A 14,955-nucleotide genomic window follows, 5' to 3' on the forward strand; every position below is an offset into this window, starting at 1 on the left:
TGCAAGAGGTTTTTTCATGTTTGATGAAATTTTTACAATGTCAATAGTGTCCTTTTAAAATTGTAACTTTAACTTTTAGCTAAAATAAAAAATAGGGATAACAAACGGGGTTGTAAGAGCTCATCACTTTTTAGTTTTTTTTCTTTTCCCCTCTTGTAAAATCCATATAATTTAACTAATGACAAAGAAATTTTGGAAATGTACATTGTTAGAGTCCCATAATTCGGATTATTTCTACTTTATGATAGATTAAATTCAAAAAATGATCACTTTCTAGCTCTTTATATTATTGATGTATCATCTGAGTTGATTTTGCTTGAGATTTTATATCACAACATTATGAACTTTTCTATATGTTATCGAAAGCCTTAGTTGAATATGAATGCATGTTGTGAGATCTCATGGCTTGAGAGAGGGTGAACTCCTTTTAATTTTTTAGACGCATTTAAAATCCATGAGAACCTTGGTGCATTTCAGGCAATATCTATAAATGAGAGAGTTTCGTTCTTATAAATGATATTAGAGTTGATTATTGAAAATGTATCCGTTTGGCTCCACAAATACAACCACCAATTTACTTAATAGAAAATAGTTTAAGCCCGGTCTAAAAACTATTCTTGAAAACAATTTTTGGTTCTTTAAGATTGAAAACATTCATTTGACAAGCTTATGACAATTTTTTTATAAAAAATTATTTTTTTAAGAATTTGTATTGAAATGTATTGTCTTTAGTAAATATGTTAAATGTTTTCAATTATTTTTTATATAATACTTTGAATAATAATTAAAAATACAAGGAACACTTTGATAATTTTTGTATTACACATAAGTGGGTTGTAATTTTACGGAGAGCCAATAGATTTTCTTTCTTTATTTATTTTTTGGTCATATTTGAGTTTTCAAATAAATATTTGTTCTTAAAAAATGTTTTTAACACCAATTATTATTATTATTTTTTCAAGATGTGATCAAATAAACCATTAAGTAGTGTTTGTTTTTAAATTTTTTCTATTAATTTAAAAATAATTTACGGATATCAACCAATATAATTAAAATAAATTTGTTATCAATATGTTCGATTTAGTTATATTGGTTGACATCAACAAGTTATTTTAACTTTTTCTATTCGGCCAAAAAACAAATACCACCTTAGTGTTTCGACATTTTCCAAACTTTCATTTTTCACCATACTACTTGGCCATATTTTTATATTTAAAAGGGTAAATACCAAATTCTAACTTAATAAAATTATTATGATCGTGGATAACTAAGATCATATCTTTGGATCATTTAAGAGGATATGATTATCTTAATATATATATTTAAAATTAATTGTTGAATTAATGATTATCTAATATTCCAAGAATATATGATCATTTTAGGATTACACTTATATGAAACTTCAACTGTAATGACTTAAAAAAATCATCCCACCAATTAGGGGAGGTGAAATGCTGCAATTATCATATAGTTGCCTAAACTTATGAATTGCTATGAATAATTTATTAGTTTATAAGAGTTCATAGTTGGGATATTTTATAAGTCGTTCATTCTTCCTATCCTTCCCCGTCCGACCTCTAAGGTCTTGGTGCCCGGTGAGCACCACGTATTGAAAGACCTCACTTTATACGAGTTCGCGCGTGCGGCGGATGCAAAAACACGCTAGAACCGGCTAGACCAGAAAGAGAAGAAGCGCTAGGACGGGACGCTAAGGCAAGCTCTAGGCGAAAACCGCCCGGTCTCCAACTCCACCGTCCGTCTTTAGGCCAAGAAGAAGAAACTTGCCGCTCAACCCACTCAGAAGGCGTCAGTTCCGCCACCCGCATTTCCTTCCGTTTCAGCTTCTTTTGCATCTTCATCTTTCTCTGTGGCCAACACTAAATCGTACTCAACAGTTGACTCATCTTCCGTAGGAACCGAGCCAGAGACAAAGGTTGAGTCGGTGGTACCCTGTATCATCTATGAAGAGGAGAGAAGTGAGGACATGGCTGCAAACCTGAGAGTCGACTTCAAGGAGAGGCAGTGCAAACGCCTTTTTGAATCTATTATGGTCATCTCTCTTTCTGCTAAGAAGACTTGCATGGAGATTCTCTACCCAGAGCTTGTCTCGACTATTGCTCCGACGCTAGAGCCTTCGGCTGTTGCTGCGGGCACCAGTCATGTGTCGGACGGGAGACCTTCATTTGTTGGAAAAGCTACTCGCCTAAAGCTATGTGGGTCTTCCACTGGTTTGGCATAACTTAGCGATGACTCCATCGAGTGTGTTGTTTTTGTCCCTCCACGCCCTCAAACGCCTCATGCTCCCAATTGGGAAGAAATAGCTGAACTGAAGCCAATTTCCTGCTTTACAGAGAGAGAGGCTCTCGTGAACAACATAGGGGACCTCTTTTCGACCACTCGACGGATCTCGATGGACCTAGATGGCGACCCCAACATTTTCTTTATGGCCCGACTCTCATTCGGCACCCCAGAATCCGTCGCTTCCCGTATCTTACCTATGCAGAATTACACAGCCTTTGAGACGATAGAAATGGTAAGCGTTTCCTCTTTTCGATTCAAGGTGCCTTAGCTTCTTGTTATCTTAATATATTTCTTTTTAGGTGGTAGCCCGCGTCTGCAATCTGATGTAACAACTCGCTTTGCTTTTCAAATGGTTGGAGGTTGTCGAGACTATGAAAGTGTACATTGACCACCACATGGACGACAGTGAAGACCTTCTCTCCAAGCTGAAAGTGGTAGAGAGCGAACTTGCAATTGCTCGAAAAGATGTCGACGAGGGAGTCAAGTTGTTAAGGAATACGGAAAAGGCGAGAGACACAACTAAAGTTGAGACCCACTGACTGAGAGAGGAAGGAGAGACAATGGATGCCAAGTGTAAGACGGTTGAGCAGGATAATGAGCGGCTGGGGCAGGAGATCGAAGAACTCCGAGCGAGGTTCATTGTTCAAAAGGAGGAACTGGAGGACGAGTACCAAAAGCAGGTGGATGACATTTTTTTTATTCAGCTACCAGTGCTGCATGAAGAAACATGACATCACCTAGGATACTCCCAGCTATCCTTCAGATGATGAGAACGCAACAGTTGGCTACCCTGCCCAAGGAGACGGAGATATTGCTGCAATCAGTCTCTCTGGTGGGCAGACATGATCCTTTTATATTTTTTTCTGGCCGGAGATGACTCAACAAGAAGTTGTAATGAACACTCATGTTTTTAATACATACTTGCCTTTCTCATTCTCTTTTCACATACATTTTACTTTACACAAGCCAATCTTATTGATAATACTGCTTCAAGTTGGATACATTCCAAGAACGGAGCAGAGGTACTTTGTCCAATGTTTATAGATGGTACGCCCTCGAGTCCCCAACCTTAGTCATGACATAGGGCCCTTCCCAATTAGCCTGGAGTTTTTCGGCTCCTATTTTGGCCGTGTTCTCAAAGACTCTTCTAAGGACTAAGGTTTCGATTTAGAACATACGTGGCCGGGCCTTTTTATTATAATGAGCAATAGCTCTCTGTCGATAAGAGGCCATTCGGATGGCTGCGTTCCCTCTCACCTCATCTACCCAATCCAGGTGCTCTCCAAGCTCATGATTTTCATCCATTTGACCTTGTATGATTGTTTTGGTAGTGGACATGCCTATCTCAATTGGAATAACAACTTCCATTCCATAGGCAAGAGCGTAAGAAGTGGTTTTTGTAGGCTATCCGGGTGTTGTCTGGTATGCCCACAAGACTCCGAGCAACTCGTCTACCCACTTTCTTTTGGCCATTTCCAGTTTCTTCTTTAGTGCAGTGAGTATAATTTTGTTTATCACCTCTGTTTGTCCATTACTCTGAGGATAACGGGATGTCAAATATAAATTCTTGATTTTTAGCTATGAGCAGAAAGTTCTGAAGGTAATGCTATCAAATTGCGGCCCATTGTCTACTACAATTGCTTGTGGGATCTCGAACCGACAGACGATGTTTTTCCAGACGAACCCGGAGACGTCATTGTCTTTGTTGCTAGCATAGGCTTCTACTTCTACCAATTTACTGAAGTAGTTAGTGACTACGAGCAGAAACTTTTTCTGTGCGGTTGCGACGGATAAGATGCCAACTATATACATCTCTTATAGTGCGAATAACCAATGACTCGTGACCAGATTAAGGACTTCAGATGGCATACGAGGAATGAGAGCGTACATTTGATACCAGTCACACCTCTTGACATAGTTTTCAACGTCTTGCCTCATGGTGGGCCAATAGTACCCCTACGTGTGAGCGCGATATGCTAAGGTACGTCCGCCTGCATGATTGTCGCACACACCCTCATGGAGCTCGACTAGGATGTACTGGGTTTCCAACTTGCCCAAACATTTTAGGTACAACCTTCCAAAAGATCGTTTGTAAAGGCCGTCATTGATTAGAGTGAAGCGGGTGGCCTACACCTGTGCATGTTTTTCATCTTTTGGTAGTTCCCCTGTCCGGAGATACTTCATAATTTCGTGCATCTAGTCGGTGTTCAACTTAGTAGTACTATATATTGGTGCTAACACAATTGATGACATGGTTTGGAAGTAGATGGACAACAACACGACCTCTTCTATAGGGAAAGTGGCGACTATTCCGGCCAGTGAGTCAGCTTTTAAGTTTTTTGTTTGGGGTACTCTTTCAACAGTCCATTCGCCTAGTTTTGCTAAGTGATCTTCTACCAGTGTGAGATAGCAAGTCATGTGTTCGTCCTTAGCTTCATACACTTTCTAGATTTGTCTGATGATTAGTTGAGAATCGCTACATATTTTCAACTTGATTGTTGCCAAAGTAAAGGCAAAGTCCAGTTCGTCCAAGATCGCCTCATACTTAGCTTCATTGTTAGAGGTAGGGAAACCGAGTCGGATAACTTGCTCTAGTAGCTCTCCGGTTGGTGATTGTAAAATTAGGCCTACCCCGACATTGGAGGCCCTGGATGCTCCATCCACATGAAGTATCCATCACTCTTCCTTAGGGGAGTCGACTAAGTGAGACGGTTTTTGGGGGAGTTCAGCTATAAAGTCAACCATGACTTGTCATTTCAACGTCAGTCTAGGTTGATATTTGATTCCGTACTCACTCAACTCAATGACCCATTTTAGTATTCGTTTGAACATGTCCGGTTTATGCGAAGTGCTTCTGAGTGGTTGATTTGTGAGTATAATCACTTGGTGGGCTTGAAAGTACGGGCAGAGCTTCTGGGCGGCGCTTTTCAAGGCTGAAGGTTTGCTCTATTTTGGAGTATTGGGTTTCTGCGTCAACCATCGCTTTGCTTACATAGTAGACAAGCCTTTGTTCTTTGTCTCTTATATGACAAAACAGAATAACACTGACCACATAGTTAGACACGGCTAAATACATGTAGATTTGTTCACCATATTGAGGGCTACTCAGAATGGGTGGCTCAGTGAGATAATGCTTAACTTCGTTGAATGCCCGTCTGCATTCATCCGTCCAATCGATTGCGCTTGCCCTCTTGAGTGTGAGGAAAAAAAGCCTTAGCTTATTTTTAAGATGAGCTATGAAATGCCTCAACGCAGCCAGACGACCTGTGAGGCACTACAACTCCTTCTTGCTATTCGGGAAAAATGTCTTAAGAACAACTTTTATTAGATCCGGGTTAATTTTGATTTCCTTCTAGGTTACCATAAACCCTAGGAACTTTTCCACGCTGACACTAAAAACACATTTAGCTGGGTTAATCTTCATGTTGTACGTCTTCATTAAGCGAAATGTTTCTTCTAAGTGTTGGGCATGTTTGCTTCGGGTCTTGCTTTTCACCACAATGTCGTCGATATAGACTTCTACGGTCTGGTCGATCAAGGGTTTGAAGATTTGTTATCAGCCTCTAATAAGTAGCGCCAATATTTTTTAGCCCAAACAACATGACCCTATAGCAGTACAGTCCATGTGGTGTCACAAATGCTGTCTTTTCTCCATCTGGTTGGAACATGGGGATCTGGTGGTACTCGGAGAATGCGTCTATGAAGGAGAGTATCATATGCCCGGAAATGGCGTCTACTATTTCATCTATTCGGGGCAACAGAAAACTATCTTTCGGGCAAGCATCATTTAGATTGGTGTACAAAGACTCGCTATTTTCCATGTTTTTTCAGAACAACCACCACGTTCGCTAACCAATCCGGATATTCAACTTCCCTGATAAACCTGATTGTTAGCAATTTGTCCACCTTAGACTAGTGTAAATCCTCCATTTTGTCCCTTTAGCACATGTCTTTCAGTTCACTTCCAGTGCTCCACAATAGTTATTTGGTAGTCCATTGCTACTCACACTACTTACCTTTTTTTAGCCACCTTGGAGACTCTGATTAAGATATTTATCTATTCCCATTATGACATTGGCAGCCCCTCGAGTTTAGTTTAGGTTTCTTCACATAAATGTGTTTCCACTTAGATCATCCCAGGCTTAGGTCACTTGACCATTTTGTTTTAGTTTAGGTTTCACTTAAGTCATTTTCCACTTAGTTCACCTATGCACCTTTTAAGTTAGGTTAGATATTTTTAAGAATAGGTTCCACTTAGACACTTCCTTAAACTTAATTCACTTAGGCTTTTATTGAATTCCATTGGTAGGTTTTGGGCCTAGGAGAGTTTTGGACTTGATTTCGTTTATTTTTATTGCATAGATGGTCTTTCAATATTTAGTCATGTGAGTTTGATACTCACATTAGTTTAATATTTGGATTTTGATTGCATGCATTTAATTTTTAACATTTTTGTTTGTTTCATTTATTTATTTGGAAAAATTTACGTGAGACTAATGTTGACTTTTAATTGCATGAATTGATGTTTGATTTTAGATATGCATGAGAGTGGCATATTTTTTTAAAATAGTATAATTTTATATTTTATTTTCAATGACATGATATTTCATTTAATTTTTATTTTTTTATATTTTTTTTTCTTGCATGAGAGTGGCATTGGAGGATTTATGGGAAGTAAAGGCTACTATGATTGTGGAGAATTATGATTTGTGTGTAGTTTTGAAGTTTATAAATGGTTGGTTTTGAGGTTACAGTTAGTGCCATCATAAGTTTTCATGAGTTGTCTTTACCATATCATATTAAAACTTCTTGTGGGTTGTTTTTGTGGGTATTTTTTGGTGTACTCATGGACCCCACATAGGCTGAAATGGGCGCCTTAACGAGTTGCGATAGGCATTGAAATTCAATGCATTTACAAGTTACACATGGACTGACAGTGAATCTGGGCACTTTTATAGGCTGAATTTTTAATAAGAAAATATCGTGGTTGTATGAGATATATTTTGGAAGACAGAATCATGCATTCCATATATTAACAATCACACTTTCCATACTAGAAAAAACCACGCACCATTGCGACTGGGGAAGCCACGCACTTTCCAAAAAAGAAGAAGATAACTTGTACATGTATAAAGAGAATACACAGTCCCCTCATGCTAAGTGGAGAATTCACACATTCAGTATTGGAGATGATGCACCAATATGGGGGTCAACGCTACCAAAAGAGGCATCCATTAGTTTTTTCTGAGAAGGGAATGCACATTAGAATTCTCTTTGAACACGCACCATCAAATTCTTGGTTGGAAGGAGAACATGATGGGATTGTTGATTGTTAAAGGTGATCATCATCAAATTTTTCATGGTTAGAAGGAGAACACTATTAGAAGGTTCGAAGAAAAACACGATGATATTGCTCGTGGAAAAGATGGGATTTCTCCTATGGATAGTAAGCATAAAACGTTGGGATTCTCCACATGAAGGGACAACCGCTATCACCGAGAGAACATCTCCATACAACCCCTTGGGGTCCAATATGCACCATTTAGATTTTTTTAGTCGGAGAAGAAAACTTACCATTGGATAAGGAAAGTGGGACTCTCCATGGAAGACGTTTTGGGAGAGTTTGAAATTTTGAGGATTTGTTTTGGTGCGGAAGATATGGAAATGGCATGGGAGTTTAAGGAAAGTGAGACTCTCATTGGAAGACGTTTTTGGGAAGTTTGAAGTTCTAAGGATTTGTTTTAGTAAGGAAGATAGGGATATTGGGAGTTTAAGGAAAATTGGACTCCTTGAGAATAATTGAGAGTCCACAATTACATGTATTTTTGAATATAAAAAGGAGAACTTGAACTGAAATGGGACTTCAGATAAGAAGATTGGAGAAAAAAAGGAAAAATGAGAGTCTATTATTGGAGAATGGACTCACGGATGAGGGGAATTATTTTGGAGATCATGTCATTAGTGGAATTTTGGGGCTTAAGCCATGGATAAGGAATGTTAAGCATTTTTTTGGGAGAAGGGATCATAAAGCATTTGAGAAAGAAGAAATAAGGCTACGTTTTGGAGAAGAAAAAATGGGGTAACGACACCAGAAATCTTGATGACAACTTTTCCATTGGGCTTTGGAGGAGAAGTATGTATCTACTTTAAGAACAATAACCAAGAGTGACTCAGGAAGAAAAAGCCTATGCATAGTCCACTATTGGAAGAACTGCATAAGTTCTCATATAGACTCCATTCTCCATGGAGAAGCATTGACATGCAGTAGCCTGAAAAGAAAGAGAGTCCATCTTAGAAAGAATACCACATACACAGGCTGCCACTTGGAAAAACTCTCCACGCACACACCAAGGGTGATAGGATAACCACACAACCCATAATTTTAGGATCTCCATGTTGGTTGCATCGTTGAGAAACAACTTATCGTATCAAGAAAAAAGATAGGAAGCATACACAACCACTGATTCTAAGAAGGTGGTAGCCCATTGCACTTTGCCAAAGATCATCACTTCATGCACTCTCATAAGGGATCCCACAAAGAGACAACATATAAGAAGAAACAGTCCACCTAGTGTCCACATACAGCCATTCCACATGTCGTTAGGAAAGATAAGTTAAATCTTATATATTTTAGTGTTGATTCATTACTTTGGATTAAAAAATTAGGACTTTGTTTAGTGTAATTTTGGTTCATTATTTTGGGTTAAAAAGTTGGAATTTTGTTTACCTTAGTTTCATTTCATTGTTTTAGATTAAAATTTTAGAATCTTGTTTAGTTTTTATTATATTTTTTAGTTTTAAAAGTCGGAATTTTGTTTAGTTTATATGTTTTCATAATTTTAGTTTATTAAATATAATGGATTCCATGTGATAAAGTTCATGTTTTAATTTTTGTTTTGACTAAGTTTTGATCCATCTTATTTAGTTTATTTTGATTCACCTCTTTTAGTTCATGAGCTTTTAGAATTTAAGTTGATTAATTTAATTGGTTCCATGTCTTTATTTTCATCTTTTAAGTATATCAATTTTCATTCTTGGTTGATCATTAGTTTAGACTATGTGTTTTTCTAAAATTTTTATTAATTAGCTTAATTGATCTTATGTTAGTTCTTGATTGCTAATCTCAGTATGTGCTTGATTGATCATTGTTAATTCTTGATTAATATCTTGTTAGTTTTATCTTATCTAAATTCATTTAGTTTATTCCTATGTTGATTGTTTGTTAAATTTGACTTTTAGAGGTCCTCAGAAGATAATCAAGATTGACCTCCATTCTCACCACTTTAGTTTGCTTGGTTGTCAAAAATTTCACTTTATGATTTTGTTTTCTTTTGTTTTGCTTAGTATTTTGTTTCTTATGTTTTGTTGTCTTCAAATTAATTTTTTTAATTTTAAAATAAAATAATTTTCTCAAAAGATCCCATTGAAAATCTATTTTACAAAATACATTTAGAGTCCTTGAAATCAAAATCTCATTTTCTTAAAGAATATGCAACCATGTTTTGATCGGTTCGCATCTTCCTCAGTTTTCAGTAAAAATTATGGTTTTGAGTAAGACACGAATCCAAGCTTGTGGTCTCAAATAAATGGGATAATTCTAGGCTAGATTTGTGTATATCAATTGGGGAATTAGTGAAACCCCTACATAAAATCATTTTTCAAAACTCTTCTTTGCTGCCAATTTTCATTTAACCACTGACCCTTTAGCTTTAAAATTAGTTTCAGCAACTCCAAAACATCTTTTAAAAAAATTCTAGAACTTGTATGATTTTCCTCACTTCTTGAATTTAAAATTTCGTTTGAATTAGAAAGCAATTATAGAATATAAGATATAAATGAGTTTTTAGGAGGGCTTTGTTTTCACCCAATTCTGGATACCCAAAATCTTTTGTAAAAATAAAATAACAGATGACTTTTAAATTTGATTCAATATTTTTTTTCTTAATTTTAGACTTCTTGCAATTGGTCTTAGATATATAAAATATTTAAAAATATACTTTTTTGAGGGAGATATGATTTTTCAAATTCATACCTATTGTACATGATGAAATCTGGACACTTGATTAGTTGGAGTGTTTTAAAAATACTTTTGAATACTCCCCGACCCTGGATTTATTTTTCCTATGATGTAAACACTTTGAACCATGAGTTTGATTTTTTTTTTTAATAATTTTATGTGATCTCTTATTATTTTAAAAAATTTGTTTATGCATGTCACTTTTTTTCACCTAACCTGGACTTTGTAGAACTTTTGGGTGTCTTTGCTGTAATTTGTCATTTGAATGAGTGTTTGGTTTTTGGCATCTTGTTTTAGATGTGTAGGAGTTGTTTCTTGAATTTTTTTGTGATTAAATTTCACTCTAAGACATTTTTTAGAAATTGTTTTGTGATGCTCCCTTAACTAATTGCATGCTAAGGATCTTGTATTTTGCTTGAAATTGTTATTATTTTTGGGGTCATTTGACTTACCTTGGCTCAATTTTGGCTTTGGTACTATATATTAGATATAATGAATATGTTACATAATTTATATTTGTCCTAACCACTCTAGCATTTTTGGAGGAGTCTTATAAATCATACATGCCATCTAGGTACGCCCTCTATCACTTACTTTTCGGAATTTTATGAATATGCATGTCGTTGTGAGCCTTGTCGATGTTTGATGTAATCCTTGGGTGTCTAGATGTCTATTTGATTTGCTTTGATGAAATATATGTCGTATGTTATATTTCTGTGCTAACTTTAATGTCTTATGATAGCGCTTGAGAGACAATCTAGGTATACATCCTAACATTTCTTTGTGATCATGATTTGACTTTCTGGCTTAATATAATTATTCAAAAATCACCTTAGTCTACCTAGGTACCTTCAATTAATTGATTAATTGCCACTTTTCCCTCAACTTAGTCATTAGAGACCTCTTTAGGGCTTATAGGGGTGCTACCTCTTAGAGGTACATTCCCAATAGGTAACCTGATCACCGGACCAAAACTCGGGTTTTTCAAGACTTGCTTTTCCAAAACTATGGAGTCACTTCTTTAGGGTTTTCTTTCTTATTTTATTTTCCTTTTTAAAATAAAATAAAATAAGTGGCGACTCCAACTTTTACAAAACTAATTCTTCACCAATAAAAATGAGTGTCGCCGATTGAGTGGAGATGCACGTGAAAAATACGGGTCCACAACTGGATGATCATTTGCCTGTTTGGGTGGAAGCGTCAAACCTTTTGGCGGACGGGTCATGAGGAAGGTATGACGTTGATTCAATGTGAAACTATAGATGGATGGATTCCGGGCATGTCAAAGTGAGTCCAGATGAAGATGTCTCTATTTTGTTAAAGCACGCCTTCAAATAGCTTTAATTCATCTAACGCAAGGGGAGCTGGCATAGGTAACATGATCACTACTGCATGAGAGATGCAGAGGTTGGAGTGGGTCAGCCGCAGGCGAATATTTTTCCACCGGGTTTAGTAATTGCTATTATTTCTCCATATTTGACGGTTCTGGGCGTGACTCACTATTGCTTGGGAGTTCGGACTCAAATGCCACTTGATAGCACTAGCACGCAGCTAGCTGACTACCAAAAATGTCGATTTGTCCATCCTTGGTGAGGTAGCTCACCATCTGATGATATGTAGAAGGAATGACCTTCATGCTATGAAGTCATGCGCATCCCATTATGGCCTTAAAAGGGGATAACTTCTCTACCACCGAGAATTGCACGTTCTGGGTGATCGGACCAACTTGGATGGGTAATACGACGTCCCCTAGGGAAGTTGTCATGGCTCCATTGAATCCAGATAGTATCCACCCTGGGTTTTCTAGGGCAGATGGTGGGAGTCCCATTTGCTTATAAGTCGACATCTACAAAAGGTCAGCCGAGTTACCCGGGTCGATTAGAACTCTTCTCACATCGAATTTGCTTATTCCTAGTGTCAGAATCAAGACATCTTCGTGTGACTACAATACCCGATTGACGTTTATAAAAGGGAAGGTAATCGTGCCGTCCACAGGGCACGTACTTCCACCTGGCAAGTTATATAGGATGAAACTTATTCGTTCCCTTATGGAGGCTGCGTAGAGCACTCTCTGCCTTTTTCGCTTGGAGTTGTATTTTTCATCAGCAGGGTCTCCATGGATGTAGTTGATGACAACTCTGGGAGATGCTGAAGTTGTGGGGGTTTGGACGGCCAAACCCCGAACCGTTTTTCTTTGTCTTATGACTGTGCGGACATGTTGTCTCAAGTGCCCAACCCTGATTAGTCTTTTCACTAAGTAGTGAAGACTTCTGCACTGTTCTGTGGTATGATCATGATCTTTGTGGTGGGTACACTTCTGGATTTGATCTCGTTTTACCGGATCTATCTTAATTGGTTCTAACTATCTGAAATTGGACAGGTCACGAATCATGGGGAGAAGTTTATCGTATGAAATGTTGAGTGGGGTTAGGCTAACTTGGCTTGGTTGCTGCTGGTCATTCTACCCCTTACTAGGTTGTCTCAGTTGGTTTAAGGGCTTAGAGCTTCCGATATGGTCGTTTTTGGTTGGTCGGCTGGTGACATGACCTATTGGGTAGTCATGCGAACGTTGTCTTTGAGCATAAAGTACTTGTTTGCTCGTCTGAACATGTCGTCCATTGTTGCTGGCGGCTTCTTGGAGAAAGATTTGAAGAATGACGTACCTGGACAAATGCTTCTCTTGAAGATTTGTAGGATGACGTCTATGTTACAAGACTCTACTTGGAGAACAACCTGTCTGAACCATTTCACGAACTCTCTTAAGGATTCATTGTCCTACATCTTGATGTTTTGCAGGGTGCTTATGTTCTGCTTGTAGCGAGCTGAACATAGGTAGTGCCCCACAAAGGCTTCTAACAGATCTCGAAAATTGTTCATGGAGTTCCTTGGGATGTGGTGGAACCACGAGAGAACTTGGCCGTGTAGGCTGGCCGGAAAGACTTTGCATAACAGTGCATCATTCCCTATGTCTAGGGTTATAAGTTGTCAGTATTGCATGATATGATCGAACGGATCGCTCATTTCGTCGTATGTCGTGAATTTTGGCACCATGAACCCCCTTGAGGGCTCATAATTGATGATATGAGAACTAAAAAGAATGGAGAGCATGTCATCTAGTCGTCGGTTGATAGAGCCAAGAGGACCTCGATCTGCTAGAACCCTTGCTTGTTGTTGTGCTGGAAAATGGGAGGGCCACTTCGACATAACTGCTGCAATCGAGGAACCAAGATGGACCTCCTAGGTTGCTGCTACACATGGTTTTCTTTCCATGCTAGGTGTCTAAGGTCCCAGCCAGGCCTGCATTACATCAGACAGTTGCGACCTCCTGTCGTGCCTCATTTTTATTGACACACGGGTATAATCAGAGCTTTCGTTTAGTAGCGCTTGGCAAGCTAGTAAAAAATTCTCATCGGATTGTATCTCATGACTGCTATGGGGGAACTTTGCGTTCCTGGAAAATGACATCTCGTCATTTTGTTTGGATGTTGTTCGCTGGCTTTTAGGTTGTCAGTTGTGAGAGGGGCCCGATGATGATACTTGGGCACACAACACATCATTTTCTCCTTTAAGTCTTCTCGTCTCGCGGAGCAATGATTGTACATGTCGCTCACTCTCTTGCTGCCATTTTTCCATGTTCTCACGCCAATTGAAGTAGCCTTCGCTACCCATGGTCGATGATCGACTCCTATAAGGCGTTGACATCCTTAAACGTTCCCACAGACATCGCCAATGGTAGTGCAAGGTTAACTGGAGTCAAGTCCGTCTAAGTTAAAAGGGTTTAGACAACCTTCCTCCCTACTTTGTGACTTTCAGAACTCCAACCCAACACTGGGGAGATTGGGTGGGTTTTTTCCGTGCATAAAAGATGTCCAGGTAGGTAGTCCAGGCACATATCTCCAAAGCTTAAGTTAGGCAAAGATAGTTTAGGCTCCTTCAATGAGAGAATGAGTAGGTTAGTTCATGTGTGTGTACCTTGTTTGTGCTTGAGGAAGGTTTTTATAGTGCTGAAGAGAAAGCCATTGTAGTGTTGACCAAATACTTTGACCTTCTCTGTAATGATGACTATCTTGTAGGTGGTAGGGCAAAAATCATTATAGCTTTAGGCACCTGACAGGTGCCATCAAAAGATATGTCATGATGCTTAACCGTTCAATTGCCCGTTCCTTCAACCTGTCGGAGGTGTGGGATTGTGTGTAGTAATTAATTGACATGAACTTGAGGGTTAGGGAATGTCCCATTAGTCATTCCTATGCCAGATGTGAATGATTACGTAAAGCAGTGAGCCTTAAAGGCTGATTAGGTGGTTCCGTCTGCTCAGAGAGCCCGGTCTTACTTGCTGTTTGTCTACTCAGGGAAATAGGCCCTCCTGTCTGTGACCAGATGAATTGATCGTGGTCTGGATTGAAGAGTCCGGACACTGCTTCCCTCTTATTTGGACAGTGCTTAGCTGGAAGTGACACATAAAATGACACGTGGAGAGGCCTTACAGCAGGCAGGGCTGCTTCCAATTGTGATATATTGAGCCAGGGACACGGCAGTGAGGCATAGTAGTTTTTTTGACACAACAAATCCCATCTATCATCAGTTCATCACTCATTCTTGTATCTGTATATGGAAGAATTGGAAGAGAAGAGGAG

Source organism: Vitis vinifera, chromosome 4, assembly GCF_030704535.1.
Source record: "Vitis vinifera cultivar Pinot Noir 40024 chromosome 4, ASM3070453v1".
Classification (NCBI taxonomy): Eukaryota; Viridiplantae; Streptophyta; class Magnoliopsida; order Vitales; family Vitaceae; genus Vitis; species Vitis vinifera.